Source organism: Sapajus apella, unplaced genomic scaffold (genome assembly GCF_009761245.1).
Source record: "Sapajus apella isolate SASKATOON/1434 unplaced genomic scaffold, GSC_monkey_1.0 scaffold23, whole genome shotgun sequence".
In the NCBI taxonomy this organism is placed as follows: Eukaryota; Metazoa; Chordata; class Mammalia; order Primates; family Cebidae; genus Sapajus; species Sapajus apella.
Window position 1 is genome coordinate 24216444 of NW_022436963.1, and position 15890 is coordinate 24232333.

General features: G+C 42.5%; 1 pseudogene across 1 annotated transcript; it reads right to left on the bottom strand.

Annotated features, from left to right (window-relative positions):
• Positions 1–408: 408 nt before the first annotated feature.
• Positions 409–1624, bottom strand: LOC116559526 (annotated as a pseudogene). The gene has a single exon (XR_004272493.1). The product of XR_004272493.1 is annotated as a ubiquitin-conjugating enzyme E2 E3 pseudogene (transcript).
• Positions 1625–15890: the final 14266 nt, after the last annotated feature.

The window sequence follows — 15890 nt, forward strand, 5'->3', positions numbered from 1 at the left end:
TTGTAAAAGACCTGTTATGGGGACTACAGATGTAATGTTAGCTAGTTCATTCCTGTGGTAGCTAAGCAAAGATAGACTTCCACAGCCATTGTCAAGAGACTTTCTGTCCACCCAATTCCTCCATTTTAATAGTCATACATGGACAAATAAATCAATCTGTTACATCTTCCTTTTTGACAAAGCAATTGGATTTAAGGTACACCAAATATGAACATTTGATCTTGCTCACATGTTAACATTAAGTAGCAAATGTTGAGTTGTTATGAAGAATGAGATTTATGTAATCATTTGACACCTGAACTGTCTTCTGTCATAGGGTGGCTGAGAGGTTTCTTAGAGGGATTCCTATATGACATCTTTCCTTCCTGACCAAAGTGTGTTTCTTTTTTATTTTTATTTTTTTTTATGCCTTCAGGAGCATGTTTATTGTGTTTGAGATGATACATCAGGTGCTCTCTGAGCTACAAAGGGTAAAAGGAAATCCTCTCATTACAAACTGACAAAGGTAAAAGGTAAAACATTTTTCACAACAGCATGAACCACATACTCAGATCTGGATTTAATACAAATGACATAATTCCTAGTCATCTACAGCTACTTTTATAACTTCATACAGATAATGAATTAGGCTAAAATGCACTATAATATTTGGTAGACTTCAGGACCAGTATCCTTAGTACATCACAAAATACATTTTGATATCCCAAAGAAGCAAGACTTGCAAGTAGGCGTTTTAAACATAACTAATCTACAGCTACAAAGTTCTACTCTTGATAGCATTTACCTTTTTGGGGAGTCTCCCAGGCTCCAAAGGATAAAAGCAGAGTAGAATCAGTATAACATATACACAGAAGTCCGTATTGTAAAGGCTATAAAGATTTGCAGCACAGTGAGAAGATGCCTTCTGCTCCTTCACACTGCATACAAATTATATGAATTATATTGCGTATCTCTTGGTCCACTGTCTGGCTAACCTGTCGTGTTCTGCTCTGTTGGTCAAATACTGAGTGGCTATGCTTCCAACCAGAGGATCCGCAGGGTTGCAGTCTGTCAAAAGGGAACAAATAGACAGCAAAACCTTTGAAATAGTCAAAGCAGGACTCCAGTTGTCTTTAAGGATGTCCAGACAGGTGACTCCCTGACTGTTGATGTTGCAGTGATAGATTCTGGTGAGGAAAGTAACCTTTGGTGGCTTAAATGGATAATCTGATGAAAATGTGATATCCAGAAAAAACACACCACCTTCATATACAGAACCCGGTGGACCAAGTATAGTTGATCTCCATTCATAAATGTTATCTCCTTTAGGCCCAGCACTGCAATTAGGAGGAGGATCAAGGGTTATTTCAGCTAGCTCCTTTTGAATTCTTTTAGCACTAGTGGATAACTTAGCAGTGGTTTTGCTAGAGAGTTTGGTATTTTTCTTCTGCTGGGTGGCAGAAGGTTTTCTTTCTTCTTGTTCTTCAGGCTCTGGAGTGGCTGGGTCTCGCTGGTCCGCATCTGAACTGCCACTGCTGGTGCTGGGGCTCTCATCATCGGACCTTTGCCTATCACTGGACATCTTGGTGAAGTTATCTGTTGGAAAACTAGGCCGCCCGCCCGGCCCGCTCGCGCACCGCTACGGTGTGGGACCCAAAGTGTGTTTCTTCTGATCCTAAATTCGTGGTGCTCCTGTTATGTTGGGTCCTGCCAAAAGGTGGGTTATAGTTATGCTGTCAAGAAAGAAGACATCAAACCAGAGTTATGGGATTGTCTGCAGAATCATGCATGGCAGGCTTTTCTTTCTAGGGCAGCAATCTTAGGGGAGAAAGCATTGGATTTATAGTTAAACCCAGTTCAAATCTCGTGTTTACGATTTACTTGCTAGGCTGATATGGGCAACTTATAACCCTTCCAAACCTTGACTTCCTCACCTGTACACCAAGGACCTTCATAGAGCTATTGTGGAATTCAAGCAAGAAAATGCATTAGCAGGGGCTTGGTATAGGGCTTGTCCAGAGAGAAAATATAAATTCAATTAGCTGGGCATGGTGGCGTGTGCCTGTGGTCCCAATGGCTGTGGGATGGGATTGGTAAGCTACAGTGTCCAATGACAAGAGTGGTTCTCATCCTGGCTGCACATTACCTGGGTATCTTTGAAGAAAAACACCTGCCCAGTGCCAAACCAACTAAATAGAACATTATGGAGGTGGTGGGGGTGGAAGAGTGGGAGGAGTCGAGGGAAAATAGCATTAAAAAAACCCAAAAGCCCTCTCCCCCAATTCTTCCCACATGATTCTCAGGAGCCGGGCTGACAAACACTGTAATGGAAGATGAAATGCAGCTCGGTTTATGAGAAATGGAGGGAAATATCCAGACAGAAATCAACCAGAGTTCAAAAGTAGTCGAACATTTGCCTATGCTTCAAATTTCAGGGATCTCAAATGCTCCCTGATCCTAGTTATGTTTCAATTATAAAATACCCATAACAAAAAATTTCATTTAAAAAAATGTAAGTGTAGAGTTACATTTACAAGTTACTTCTTACATGTAACTTAATACTTAATTAACTAAATGTAACTATACACTTACATTTTTAAGTGTGCAGGTTAGCGGTTTGAAGTATATTCACAGTGTTGTATAACCAATCTCTGGAACTTTTTAATCTTGCAAAGCTGAAACTCTATACCCATTAAACAGCTCCCCATTCTCTGCTCCCTCTCATCCCCCTGGCAACCACCATTCTGCTTTCTGTCTCTGTGATTTTAACTCTTCTAGATACCTCATATAATGGGAATCATATAGTATTTGCCTTTTTGTGACAAATTAAAATACAGCAAAACCCAAACTCTTCCCAGGCGATCCTAAGAAGCAAGGATGAGAAACACTGCAATAGAAGTTGAAATTGGCTGGGCGGGGTAGGTCATATCTGTAATCCCAGCATTTTGGGAGGCTGAGGTGGGTGGATCACTGGATCTCAGGAGTTTGAGACCAGCCTGGCCAATATGGCGAAACTCAGCTCTATAAAAAATTCAAAAAATACAAAATTAGCGTGTTGTGGTAGCGTGTGCCTGTAGTCCCAGCTACCTGGGAGGCTGAGGTGGGAGAATCGCTTGAACCTGGGAGGCAGAGGTTGCAGTGAACTGAGATCATGCCACTGTACTCCAGCCTGGGTACTGTTTCAAAAAATAAAAAAATGAAGGAAAAGAAGATCAATGCTGCTGGGTCTATGGGAAGGGGGTGGAAAGATTGAGAGATGCAAATCAACCAGAATTTAACATTTCAACATTTTACACAGCATAATGTCTATATTGCAGCATGTGCCAGAATATCCTTTTGTTTTAAAGTTGAATAATATCCCACTGTATGTACAGGCCACATTTTGTTTATCTATTCATCTGTCAATGATCATTTGGATTATTTCCACCTTTTGGCTGATGTAAATAACGCTGCTGTTGAATACAGGTGTACAAATATCTCTTTGAATCTCTGCTTCCAATTTTTTTGGGTACATACCCAGAGGTAGAATTGCTGGATCACCTGGTAATTCTCTGTTTAACTCTCTGAGGAACTGTGGGATGGGAGTAGATGATGGGAGGTTGTTTGGTGAGTACAATGTGCATTGCTCCAGAGATGGATGCACTGAATGTCCTGACTTCACCACAATGCAGTATAGCAGTGTAGCAAAACTGTATTTGTATTCTATGAAAATATAAACTCAATTAGCTGGGCATGGTGGCATGTGCCTGTGGTCCCAGCTACTCAGGAGACTGAGGTGGGAGGATTGCTTGCGCCTGGGAGGTTGAGGCTGCAGTGAGCTGAGATCTCATCACTGCACTACAGCTGAGGCAATAGAGTGAGAACTTGTCTTAAAAAAAGAAAAACAGGGCCGGGTGTGGTGCAATCCCAGTGCTTTGGGAGGCTGAGGTGGGTGGATCACATGAGGTCAGGAGTTCGAGACCAGCCTGACCAACATGGAGAAACCCCATTTCTACTAAAAATACAAAATTAGCTGGACATGGTGGTGCATGCATGTAATCCTAGCTACTTTACTCAGGAGGCTGAGGCAGGAGAATCGCTTGAACCTGAGAGGCAGAGGTTGCAGGGAGCCACAATTGTGAAATTGCACTCCAGCCTGGGCAACAAGTGTGGAACTCCAACTAAAAAAAAAAGAAAAAAAAAAAAAGAAAAGAAAAAAGAAAGAAAAAAACAGAAAAAACAACTATGAGAGGAACTACTGTTTTCTGCAGTGGCTGCACCAGTTTACATTCTTACCAGCAATGCACAAAGATTGAATTTGTCCACATCGTCTCCAACACTTGTGATTTTCTGTTTTTGATAACAGCCCTCCTATTCCATGTTGAGATACCTCATGGCGGTTTTGGTTTGTTGATGTTGAGCATCTTTCATATACTTTTCGGCCATTTGTATGTCTTCTTTGAAGAACTGTCTATTGAAGTCCTTTGTCCATTTTAAAATTCAGTTGTTTGACTTTTTGTTATTGACTTGTAGGAGTTCTCCCACATACAATTTAAAATTCTGTTTCCCAAAACGTGTTCCATGTAACACTGGTTCGGTAGGATCTTAATGACTACACACTAAAGACATATAGCATGATCTCTACGATGGAAGAGTATAAAATATTTCTCAAACTTTCTTGACTACAGAACACCTTTTCAGTATAACGTTTTGCAGGTCTAGAGTTTTGCAGGCCAGGATCTGAAGCATACTGTACTTTATTCACGAAAATGGCCGCTGTAAATTTCCTTTTTTACCGATGGCTCAATTATGTTTTCGCTTTGTGTCCCCTGTTTACTTATTATGGCTGGCAGCTTTCCCTGGGCCTCCTTTCTTCCTTTTCTCACCTCTCTTAGTGGCCAGCAAATCTTGTTGACTTTTTTTCCTCCCCAAAGATATCTTAAATCCATCCCTTTTACTGTTTCCCAACCCTCAGTCTTGGTTACTTGAACTTCTGCAAAAGTATGAACCAGTCTTGCTTCACTACAAACTACCAGAATGATCTTCTAAATACGTACATTTGATAATGCCTCTATTTAAATTCCTTATTAGCAGTTAGCAGTGGTTGTGTCACAAACTTTGAGAGCTGTGTTAGAAAATGTTATTCAAGTACTAGACCTAATGCTATCTTAGAAATACTTAATACTTAGAAAAAATACAACAGAGCGGAATCAAAGGCATTCCCAATCCTTTGCTCTCAATCACTTGCATTCTTCTTGGAATGAGCAATCCTTTTCTGAAGGGCAGAGTTAGAGGAGTGTGATATAAATTACATATAATCTGTAGTCCAGTGTCTCCGTACCATAGTAACCAACTGCTACTGTTGCAGGGTTTGTTTTGTGGCAATATCATGCATTGCAGTGATTTATGTCTTATTTGTATTTCTTGAATTTTGTCAAAATTTGATTATGCTTCATGTGTCTTAGGAGAAAAACAGATCATCCTACTTACCAATGGCTCTCAACAGGGAGCAGCATTCTCCCCAGCTCTGAGGGTACTTAGAATGGATATGGGGGTTGGGAATGTCATAATGACTGTGGGTGCAATGGGTGGTCTGGAGCCCGTGGTGTTACATATCCTGCAATGCATGAGACAGTTCCACACATAAAGAATTGTCCCACTGCAGGTGTCCTCATTGGTAAGCATTGTTAGTCATCAAAGCACAAACTTTAGCAAGGCACGTAGAACCTCATTACACCTGGTCCCTGACTATGTTTTCCGCCTAGCATAATACCCCGTACTTCTGCTCCCTGCTGCTCTCCAGAATGTGAAATTTTTCTTGTGCAAATGAGCCTTTTGTGTGCTGTTTCCTCTATCTGGAATGCATTCCATCGTTGACTGGTTAATAAACTCTTCTTTCTTTGTATTCCTCTGGAAGTCATCTCTGACACCTCTCTGGGGAGAGTTAGTTAGTCTTTCTTCTGTGTTCTCATAGCACCCAGCATATATCTGGTCGCCACTGGGGTGTTCACAAACCTCTTATTTCCTTCTCTGGAAACATGGTAGAATCATATTTCCCTGTTTTCCTTAAACTTCAGCACTATCACATGACTTGCTTTGGGCAATGAAATATGAGTGGAATTGACATGCATTTAACTTCCAGATGGAAACTTCAATAGGCAGTCACAATTTGCCATTTTCTCTTTATTTCTGCTGTGGTAAGCCAGATGATGACTGCTCTGTGACAACAGGTCCTGGAGTAAGTGGAGCTCCCTGCCAATGCACAATTGATGTATAACATGAACAAGAGATGAGCTGTGTTATTTTAAGCCACTGAGATTTTCATTTTTATTTCTTTTTTTTTGAGATGGAGTCTCGCTTTATCACCCAGGCTGGAATGCAGTGGTACAATCTCAGATCACTGCAACCTCTGCCTCCTGGGCTCAAGCGATTCTCTTGCCTCAGCCTCCTAAGCAGCTGGGGAGTGCTTACCATCATGCTCAGATGATTTTTGTATTTTTAGTAGAGATGGCTAATGTTGGCCATCTGGTCAACATGTTGGCCAGGCTGGTCTTGAACTTCTGACCTCAAGTGATCTACCCCCCTTGGCCTCCCAAAGTGCTGGGTTTATAGGCATAAGCCATTGCGCCCTGAGATTTGTAGGTTGCTTGTTAGTATAGTATACTCATGCTCATCCTGATGGATATACCTCTATTGTAGTAGTTATATATATATATATATTATTATTTTTTTTTTTGAGACAGGGTCCCACTCTGTTGCCTAGGCTGGAGTCCAATGGCATGATCTTGGCCCACTGTAACCTCCACCTCCTGGGTTCAAGTGATCCTCCTGCCTCAGCCTCCTGAGTAGCTGGGATTACTGGTATGTGCCACCATGCCCGGGTAATTTTTGTACTTTTGGTAGAGGTGGGGTTTCACCATGTTGCTCAGGCTGGTGTCAAACTCCTGGGTTCAAGTAATCCACCCGCCTCAGCCTTCCAAAGTGCGGAGATTACAGGCGTGAGCCACTGTACCTAGCCATGTGGTTTTGTTATTGTTGGCTTTACCAGACTATCTCCATGGTAGACAGTTAGCTTCTTGAAGGTTGGGACTATCAGTTTTTTGCTCCTGTGTTGCCAAAATTTTGCACAGTGACAAGCTGTATTAGTTATCTGTTAATGTGTAAAAAATTAGCCCAGAACTTAGTGGCTTAGAAAAACTATAAGCATTTATTATCCTCATGGTTTCTGTTGGTCAGGAATGTGGGAACAACTTGTCACGATAGCTCTGCCTTGGTGTCTCTCATGAGTTGCATTAAAGATGCTGGATGGGGATGTACTCATCTAAAGGCTTGACTGGGGCTGGAGGAGGAGGGGCAGCCAACAGTGTCAGAATACGTGAGGGACTGAGAAGCTGTGAAGTCTTTGTATTTCAGAACGTGAGGTCAGTAATTCTGAGCATAAAAGTAACAGTTGCAGCCAGGTGTGGGGGCTCATGCCTGTAATCCCAGCACTTTGGGAGGCTGAGGCAGGTGGATCATGAGGTCAGGAGATTGAGACCATCCTGGCTAACATGGTGAAACCCTGTCTCTACTAAAAATACAAAATTTAGCAGAGTGTGATTGCATGTGCCTGTAGTCCCAGGTACTTGGGAGGCTGAGGCAGAAGAATCACTTGAAGCCGGAGGCAGAGAGGTTGCACTGAGCTGAGATCGTGTCACTACACTCTAGCCTGCGTGACAGGGAGACTCTGTTAAAAAAAAAAGTAACAGATGCAATGGAATGCAAGATGAGGCGTACAGGCAAGTGTATTGGGATAAAAAAGGGGCTTTGCAATGAAAAAACAAATGCAGAGCCTCCTGGAGATACGGAGCCATAAAAGATGCAAGAAAAGGTGTTTGCTAAAAGAGGTTGATGACTCACTTGGCTGGCAAGTTGGTGCCAGTTGTTGGTAAGATACCTCCATTCTTCCCTGCATGGGACTCTCCACAGGCTGCTTGAGTGTCCTTACAACATGGCAGCCGGCTGCCCCTGTAGCAGGTGATCCAAGAGAGATATGATGGAAGTGATGCTGTCTTTTATGACTTAGCTTTAGAAGTGACACACTGCCATCATGCCATGTTTCATTTGTTAGACATGATTCACTGAGTCCAGCACATGTCCAAAATGAGGAGGGTTTGGGTCTACCTTCTGAAAGGAGGAATGTAAAAAACAACAAAAAATTGTGGCCATACTTTAAAATCACCCACAGGAACATTCTGGGTCCTCCGCAAATACTCCGGAAGGAAATATCAGCTCTTTTTATTCAGTTTGGTGAGAAGTGCCTCAGCTGTTATCCTTTTTTACTCCTGTAAGTCCCAGTTTTTTTTCCCTCTCAATTAACCTTTATTTCAAACTTCATCTCTTAGTTTCTTATTCTCAGCTCCAGAGAATGAATTATGTATAATGAATACTAGACATTTTTTTGCGTGTGCCTAAGGTGCTTAAAATAGCAAAGAGCTAAGTCTTACCAACCTTGTAAGTTAGGCCCAAAAAATTGTCCTAGGAAATAGAATGTAATTTAACATTTTATCATTTGCACAGATTGACAAAAGCATCTTTCCTTTGTTATTAGAGGGATTTTTCCCAAGTTGGCAGTGACATTTGGGATTCCATCATCACCAACTTGTTACTGCATAGAAGATTATTTTCCTCATCTGTGGCATTTGGGACAAAGCCCTGGCCGATCTTCTTAGTCAGGTTGGGCTGTCAGCCTTAAGCTGGTTTCAGATTCTGGGTAGTGATTCTGTCAGCTGCATTGTGTCAGCCTGGCCTTCAGTGCTAAAAGTTGCCCTTTCTGAGATGCCTGAGCTCTAGGTTTGTTAAAGTGGATCCCTTTAAACATATTTACTTCTTCAATTCCAGGGCACTATTACAAACCTCTAGTTTTGTTAGGGAGAATTAAGTTTCCCCTTTGCTGAAGCTCCCTAGCCACGGCCTTCCCATCACAAAACACTTGCTGAGCCACAGCTCAAATTCCTCTTGGTCCATGGCTGTTTCTCTCAGCTTGTCAGAGTGGAAATGGGTTATTTGGAGATCAGAGGTTGCACACAAATTCAGGTGAGGACACTCACATTGGATAAGGAAGGGGGATAGCTAGAGCCACACACTTGGCTTTTCATTACCTCCCCACTTTTCAGGAAGTTTGGAGGGAGAGGTTGTCCAACCTTCAAAAGCCAATCCCTTGTCCCTCCCTGCAGGAACTCACATAGAGCCCTGCCACCCGCTGTTCTGCAGCTGAAGTTTTTCTCCTGTGCTGACTTCTCCATTTCTATGGATGCCAGTTTGTTTTTTGTTGTTGTTGTTTTTTTTGTGGGAAGAAACCTCTTTACCCTACTGTCTTCTTTTAGCAAACACCTTCTTTTTCTTGCATCTTTTACAGCTCACTATCTCCAGGAGGCTCTGCATTTGTTTCTTCACAGCAAAGTCCCTTTTTCTCCCTCTGCACTTGCCTGTGTGCCTCATCTTACATTCCATTGTAGCTGTTACTTTTATGCTCAGAATTACTGACCTCACCTTCTGAAATATGATGATTTCACAGCTTCTCAGTCCCTCATATATTCTGACACTGTCGGCTGCCCCTCCTCCTTGAAGCTCGCATTTTTCTCAACTTAGTGATGTTGGACCCTCTTAATCGCCTCTCTGATTTTGCCTTTCTTGCCTTTTCCATCACCTTCTCTTTCTTGTCTGTTTCTTTTTACTATCTGCATTCACAGTGTCTATGCCCTCTCCCTCTCTCTTCAAGGCCGCTTTGTGGCAGCCCCTGTGCGGTGACTCGCAGATGCTTATTCTCTTCCTTTCTTTCTCCCTTTCTTTCAGTCTCATTTTAATTGTCCAGTCTATTCCTGGATCTTGGTGAAAATGAAGCTTTTCTTCCCTGCAAAGCTGGTGGCTTTTTCCAGTTTCTCCATCATTATTGGTGGTCACCAGTCTCTCCCTGCAGCAAAGACTCATTGACTCATGTGTGAATTGTGACGTCCTTTTGCAATACAGCATAGACTTGGCCAATGACTCCCATGAATAAGGTTCTGGTTCTGGTCTCTTTGCTTATTACTCATGACTTGCCTTCTTGCAGTAGCCTCTGTGAGGATTCTGTGGCTCTGATCACTCCTTATTCTATTAGAACCTTGATTTGGTGCAATGAGTAGGAGCCCAAGCCTTTGAGACATCCTGGGTTCAAACCTGGGCTCTGCTGCTTAGCAGTTTAAGCTGAACTGTTCTTCTTGTGTCCAAATGGTCAATCTTGACACCTCTGATATCTTGATAGTGGTGGAGAACTGAGCTGTACCTCTTTGAATCTGGAGAGATTTGGATATTGGCTGCTACTTTGACCTGCAGTGGGCGAAGGAAGGCAGCTCTGCTATATTCACACAGCTGCAGCAACCACTAGTGGAACTGAGTTCAGAGCTTAATAACATCATTGATTCCCAGTCTGCTTCCAGACCAACTTGCTCCTGAGCCCCCCACATCAGAGCCCAGGTTGTAGAGGGCTGAAGGAATTTCCTTTTTCCCGAGGCCATAGGCAGGCTGTTTCTTTCCTAACATCAACTACTTCCCGTACCATAGACCTAGAGATGTGCAAAGCTTCAGGAAAAAACCTTACAGCAGAGAGGTTCTCAGTGGGGTAGTGGTGCCCTCTGGGAGGTGCTTTGGGAATTGGTGGGGTCCTCACAAGGATTGTGGGTCTCTAATGGCACGTGACGTGTGGAGACCAGGGATTTGCGATGCCTTGCAATGTGCCGTATAGTTCTACACAATGGTGATTGCCAGAAACCCTGTATAACTCTGAAATGCCCTGCTGGGTGTGCGTGTGAGAGAAAAACCTGTATAATTATCTAGACATTAACTCTTTTTATGTAATAAAGCCTTTCTTTCTTTTTTTTTACCATTTGTGTATATGCTGAGCTTTCTAATAATGCAACCACTAAGAGTTAGCATTTTAGGAAGTTCCCTGGCTCTTGGAAGCTACTTGTGTTTGGATTGTCAATTCTACATGCCCACCTCCATCTGCACTTTTAAGAGTGACATTTATTATGATTGTACATATAGATACAAGCATGAGTCTGCATCATTATGTTTTTCAGTGTGTCTTGTCTCCATATCTACATATTAAAGTAATATTTTCAATTCCTGTCCTTTTGTTTATTGTGTATATTACAGTTAGGCTATTAGATTAATTTTTAAAAAGTAAGCACATAGGTAGATATTATCTATGAATTTCATTTCAATATGGTAAAGAGCTCACGGTTTTATAAGGAGAGCCACGAGTCAGCAGGGCCCATGCTTGCCCAGGGAGGTGTGGGTTTGCTATCATGGCTGAAAGGACAGTGACAATAAAACCTTAATTCATCAACTCCAAGAGAGTCATTTCTTCATATTTCAATAATTTTACAGTCATGTTTTCTAACTGATATGCAGGTTTACATGCTGTGACAGAAAATTCACATACCACCTTAAAGAATGGTGTTAGAATTAGGGATAGATGTGAATGTGGAGTTTGTGTCATTTTAAAGTTCCTGATAGTTTAGGCTTATTCATTGTCTTCATCTTTTAAAAAAATTTCAGACTCTTTTTTTCCTCTTTTCTGCAAATATGTGTATTTTGGGGGCTGAGTACGTTGCATACTAATTCCAAATTAATCTAAGCTGCAATGGCTTTAGGTTGCATGTTACTTTTAGGTGGATAGGCAGCATGGCATGTGGCTAAGAGTTTAGACGCTGCAGCTGCATGGCCTGGGTGGACATCCTGGCTCTACCTCTTAGTAGCTGTGTGACTTGGGGACCATTGTCCCCATCAGTGGATAATAAAACCCACTGAAGAAGTTGGAGGAGAGTGAGGGTTAGCTACTTACCTACAATGCCCCTACCATGGTATACCGTATGAGACAGTGGCCTCAGATAAAATCCCACCGCTCGTACAGAGATTCATTAACCAAATAGTCACACGTAGACAGATAATAGTGCATATCCTTTTTTTTTCTGCAAGTGTGAGATGCTCTCAGCACTCTGATTTTTAGCCATTTTGGCTAGCACGTTTCATGCAAGGCTGACTTGAGGGTCTCCTGCGGTTAGCATCAGGCAGTCAGAAATCCTCCTACCACAGTGGACAGGCACAGGATTTAAGGATTAAGCTTTGGGTACCATTCCAGAGGATACAGACCATAGGTCTTGATAGATTCTTACACCTTGTTGAAGAGAGGAGGATATCTCCCAAATATTTTACTTTATGTTGTCTGCTGAGAGTACTTATTGAACATTCATTATGCCATTTAATTTTTTTTTTTTTTTTTGGAGACAGAGTTTCACTCTTGTTGTTCAGGCTGGAGTGCAATGGCGCGATCTCAGCTCACTGCAACCTCTGCCTCCCAGGTTCAAGCGATTCTCCTGCCTCAGCCTCCTGAGTAACTGGGATTACAGGCATGTACCACCACGCCTGGCTAATTTTTTTGTATTTTTAGTAGAGACGGGGTTTTGCCAACCATTTCACCAGTAAGAACCTGTTCTGACATTCACTGTTAACTAGCCCAACCTTGAGTGTTGATGGAAACATAGGTAACAGAAACCTCATCACAGATGTCTCTCGGGCAATGGCCATTCTGTTATGTCATTAAACCACTCTTGAGTGTTCTTTTTATGAAAGCAAACAATTGGTCTTAGAGTTAAAGCTTGGACTAGCCAGCACATGCCTATCATCACATGGTGATGAAAGCATTTAAAAGTAAAGTCCAGACCTTGAACCAGTACCTCTTTGGGCTGTTATGATGGTCCTGTGAGTTACTTTATGGAAAGTGTTCATAATATCATCTAATTGTAAGTGCTGTGTAAGTATGTGGTATCATTATTATTGCAAGTACTTTGATCTAGCTTAAGAGCATGTGGTTTTATATGGTCATGTCGTTTTTCCCACCAAATATCTGGGCTCCCATATAACATTCCAAAAGGAAGTTGGTGTGATTGATCTTCATTATTTGTGGATTGTGCATTTGTGAACTCATCTCCTTGCTAGATTTTATTCATAACCCCCAAATCAATACTCAAGGGGCTTTCACAGGCATTTGTTTTGACATTGCAAAGAGGGGTGACATTTGAGTCACCTGATGTGCATGTTCCCAGCTGAGGTGGAACAACCTGACACTCTGCCTTCTCATTTTAGCTCTCATACTGTCAACAACGTCCTTCTCATGGTCGATTTAGAGCTGTTTTTCACATTTTTGTGTTTTTCCTTGGTGACTTCACTATTTACAATGGTCCCCAAGCATAGTGCTGAAATGCTGTCCAGTGTTTCTAACTACAGGAAGGTTACAATGTGTCATATGCAGAAAATATGTGTGTTAAGTAAGCTTCATTCTGGCGTGAATTTTAGTGCTCTTGGCTATGAGTTCGATGTCAATCAATCAACTGTATATATTAAATAACGTGTCTTGAAACAGAAATCACATTGAAAAAACGTTTTGTATTGATTGGTTGATGAAAATGTTATGAACAGAAGCTTGCATAAACCTGACCCTATATTTTCCCTAGGAGCGATGGTTCAGTATTCACTAATTCAGTGTTTGCGATGGCTTTATAGAACATAGGTATCGTGAATAAGGAAAATCAAAGCTGAGTTTCTTCTTAAGGCCTTTTTTTGATCCTGTTCTTTTGCAATTGTTCAAGAACCTCAGGGGCAGGACTGGCCACATAATTTGTGGGGCTTAGTGCCAAGTGAAAATGCAAAACCCCTTGTTGAAAAATTAAGGCTTTTGCTGGGCACGGTGGCTCACACCTGTAATTTCAGCACTTTGGGAGGCCGAGGTGGGCAGATCACCTAAGGTCAAGATTTTGAGACCAGTCTGGTCCAACATGATGAAACCCCATCTCTACTAAAAATACAAAAATTAGCTGGGTGTGGTGGTAGACACCTGTAATCCCAGCTACTTGGGAGGCTGAGGCAAGAGAATCACTTGAACCCTGGAGGCGGAGGTTGCGGTGAGCTGAGATTGCACCACTGCATTCCAGCCTGGGCAACAGAGTGAGACTCTGTCTCAAAAAATAAAATAAAATAAAGTAATAAAAATTAAGACTTTGAAGATGAGCATCAAACCAAGCCTGTTGACCCTCTGTGGTTCCACATGTCACATGCCTACAAAGACAGCCCTGAACTCTGGCGTTAGTCAGTCTGAGAGACTACCTCTAAGCACCAGGCTGGGAGAGAAGAGAGAATCGGCTACACCCACACAGCTGTTGCTTCTGGTGGCCAATGATGTAGTTGAAGGTGAAGGCCGCACATTTTGATAGATGCTACTTAGCCAGAGAAGTGGTGCCCTTGCTTGCCCAGGCCCCATCTAGGTTGCCCTGCTCCTATTCCTGGAGCTCCCACCACATGACCAGTGACTTCTCCCCAGATCACAAACACTATGAAAGGGCCAGCTCTTGGCAGAGCATGGAATGCTCACCCGATGTCCATCACAGTTTTGAAGCTTCATTCAGGCAACTTTGGTGGCAGAACTCACCTAGTCCATCCAAATTCATCCTGACGAGTTGCTCCAACTTTTATTTTAAGAGAATAAAAGTTGGGATCCCAAATATTTTTACCCAGGAATTTCCTAGAGCTTGATGTTAATTTGACTTTTCTCATTCTAGAGGTCTGTGTAGCAAGGGGGAGGACAGCTCTGCTAACTCAGAGGACCAGTAGGCTCATCACCTCAAAGTGTGAATGCCTATTAACGTTGTCTGCATAATGCACAGGCTACTTACATGACCCTACATAGAATAATGACAGTTTTCTGGGTCTGCCTTTGAAAAGCAGTAACAATGATATCGTGAAGGCTATATGTGAGGTTTGGCTTATATCTTATTCCACTCTGGCTATAGCAAAATACATGAACAGGGTGGCTTCTAAACAAAAGACATTTATTTTTTTTACCATTCTGGAGACTGGGAAGTTCAAGATTAGGATGGTCAGGTTCTGGTGAGGACCCTTTTCTTGGTAGCAAATGGCTGCCTTCTGATTCCTCGCATGGTGAAAGGAGTGGAGGCCACACCTGCCACCCTGTCCCCTGCCTCCTTGTTAAGGCACTAATCCCATGTGTGAAGGTTCCACCCTCAGGACCTAACCCACCTCTCCAAAGGCCCCACCTCTTAATATTATCACCTTGGGTGTGGGGGGAGAAATTCATCATGTGAATTTCAGGAGAATGACACAAATATTCAGACCGTAGCAGCTTGCAAAGATATTTTTGTAAATATTCAAACAACTAGTTGCTAACATTTAAATCAGGAAATTTCACAAATTTCATGGCAGCCTCTTTGGGGAAAAAAAAATTGTTTTTTTCTGATAACATTAGACTTCAATTCCCACATCCTACATTGCCTGGAGCCGGACAGCAGCTCTTTCCATGAAGCATGAGCTGTCCTCTTCCACAGCCCCCACATGTCCATTCCTCTGGCTTACCTACCTGGTTTGTGTGAGCAGGGCTGATATCTATGGCTGACAGGGCCTGCTCTGAGCCCACCGGGTCCAGGTGGTTCCAGTTGTTAAATATTTTGAATATCTCCTCTGCTTGGAGCCATTTGAGTTGCTAACCTTGCTCTACAAAGAAGCAGCTGTCAGCTTCTTGCTAAAAAATAAATTTAAATTCTGACTCCAGGGTCACTCTGGTACACTGATTAATCTGTTAGATTGTCAGTATTTGCCACCATTTCATTTATGGGAAGCAGAGCTTCTAGATTGAGTCTAAGAGGAGTTCAGAAAGTCTGGCCATGTCTGTGCTGATGGAGGGCGCCCTGGAAAGCCAATTTGCATGAGGGCTAAGGGCCCTCCTGGGGGACAATTCATCCTGATGAAATGAGACAACTAGGTATGGAGAGCCTGGCCCTGTTAGAGAAAACTCAGTTGTCAGATAATGGCATGGTGCCTGACACCTGATTTCTCCCAGC